Consider the following 2420-nt stretch of genomic DNA (forward strand, 5'->3'; position numbering starts at 1 on the left):
TCATGTGACTCGCTGACGCAACAATACCCATGGTGGGCAGAACACAGATAACTCATTGTGTAGCTTAACTTAAACTTTTTGGTTAAATCAAGCCTACAATTTCAATTGGAAATTTTGCTGGATCATTTGTAATAACCTGCATTCATTTCTGATTGTAGTTCACATCATCTATTTGTAGCAGTGAAGGTTTTTATTTTCATAGATAATCCTTTAATTATGTGGTCAAGTGTGAGAATACTGTTGTAATATTCTCGTGATTATGAAGTTTTTCTTTTTCAAAATGTTTGCAAGTTCGTCCACTGTAAGCCTATTTACTAGTTAAATCACAAATAAAACTTTTTTTAAACCTGTATTTACATGTAATTTGGTTATTCACTCTGTAATAACCAAAGATTACTGTCTAGTGTTAACAAACGTTGTATATTCATTTCAATCATACCTGTCTAAGACCTACATTATGAAGTGTTTTTTTAAACATTTATACTGGGCAAACCAGTTGCACAGAACTAGTACAAGAACAAAAGACTATTGCCTCAATTTATGCTGTGGGAAAAATTAAAATGAGCTCGCTCATCCGTGATGGAAAATGTTTCTAACAAGTTTGTTACATTAATAAGGAAACAGCTAAAAAATAAAACAAACTGGGATTAATATATTTCTTATAGCTAGTGAGTTAATTTTAAAATACAGCAAAAAAACAAAAAACAACACACCTTCAAATATAAAAATAATTATCTCAACGGCACGATTTTAGGGTTAACATCAGTGGACAGTAATTTTTACTCTGTTTGGGATTCTGATTTGCTTTGTTGTTCTTGTCTTTTAAAAAATTCGAAACACGTTTTTAACTCTGTTTTCTCAATTTCCAAACTAATTAAAAAAAGGTCATAAACCAAGATTTTTTCTTTTATAATCTAGCAAAGTGGCTTTACAAATTTCTGTTTGTTTAAAATATTTATTGCAATAGGATAAAAATTGATGAAATTGAATCTGATTAGCGAGGAACACGTAAAAAAACGAACTTAGTTAAACACAAACGGTAATACGCATAAGCAAGACAACAATATTCATGAACTATGGTTGTGTTCCTCTGTGGCACAGCGATAAGTCTGAAGACTTATAACGCTAAAAACCTGGTTTCGATACCAGTAGTGGCCACATCACAGATACCCCATTGTGTAGCTTTGTGCTTAATTGCAAACAAATAAACTTTAACCGTATATGTACATTACAAAAAACTGGGTGAAAAGGCAACTGTCAGAAGGTAAAGATAAAAAATTGTACTAAGGTACTTAGACCTACCAACTGTCAAATTATAGAGTATTTACTTGAAAATAATTTGGAAACTTTGCGTAATGTTTATATTAATCGTTCTAAGAAAGTGAAGCACAAGCGGTGAGCTTCATCTTCTTGAATTGTTAAAACGTCCTTCTTGCATGAATGATTCGTCACAGTTACTCTGGTTTTCACAATCTGATAGTGCTGATGTCAAAGAATAAAAATATCTCATGAACGCTGCCCTCACGAATCCCTGAAGACGTGTATCACACAAGAACCGGCGAAGCTTAACGCAGTATCGTCATTTCACGCTTATATTACTGTTGCTTTAATGAAAGTTTCTAGCTGGCAGAGCAACAAACGAGGTTGAAAAGAAACGTGTAACTATCAAGAAGATGCATGTTGCTGTTTGAGATTTACTATCCATTTTGCATTATCTTAGTGAGGCAGAGTTGTTTCGGAATAGAAATCGTGTACGTTTATAATAAAATTGTTACAATGTGTAAGTTGTATGATATTTGAATTAGGAACGTAGTAATTCCCAAACAAGAGTTGGCGGTGGGTGCTGTTGACTAGCTGGCTTCCTTCTGTATTGTCAGTTCACAATTACATTGTTTGTTTGTTTATAATTAAGCACAAAGCTACACAGTGGGTATCGAAACTCGGTTTCTAGCGTTGTAAGTCCGCATACATACCGCTGTGCCACTGGGGGCTCACAATTAGAGATGGCTATGCGTAAATGGCCTTTTGTGTAGCTTTGCGCGAATACAAAAATCAAATGTGAAACTTACATGGCTAACCTTTGACCGTCACAATGGCTTGATGAAATCAGTTTCGTATCCTAAAGATTTCATGAAACAAGAGAATTTTTTTTCATTTAACTTTTTTGCTTCACTTTTACACAATCTGAAACATTTTACTGAAAATAAGCATGTTTATTTTTGTGTGAAAAAATTCTCAGATGTAAATTAAACGTGAGATTAAAGTTTTGCAGTAATTGCTACCATGCAGAGGTAGAGTGCATTATATTAAAACGATTATGGAGTTTGTTTGTTTGTTTTTTGAATTTCGCGCAAAGCTACACGAGGGCTATCTGCGCTAGCCGTCCCTAATTTAGCAGTGTAAGACTAGAGAGAAGGCAG

General features: G+C 33.9%; 1 long non-coding RNA gene across 2 annotated transcripts in view; it reads left to right on the forward strand.

Annotated features, from left to right (window-relative positions):
- LOC111088908 overlaps positions 1-2420 on the forward strand; it is an 18182-nt gene that overhangs the window by 8042 nt on the left and 7720 nt on the right. The window lies entirely within an intron of this gene.

The sequence above is a fragment of the Limulus polyphemus genome, unplaced genomic scaffold, assembly GCF_000517525.1.
Source record: "Limulus polyphemus unplaced genomic scaffold, Limulus_polyphemus-2.1.2 Scaffold4710, whole genome shotgun sequence".
NCBI classification, from domain to species: domain Eukaryota; kingdom Metazoa; phylum Arthropoda; class Merostomata; order Xiphosura; family Limulidae; genus Limulus; species Limulus polyphemus.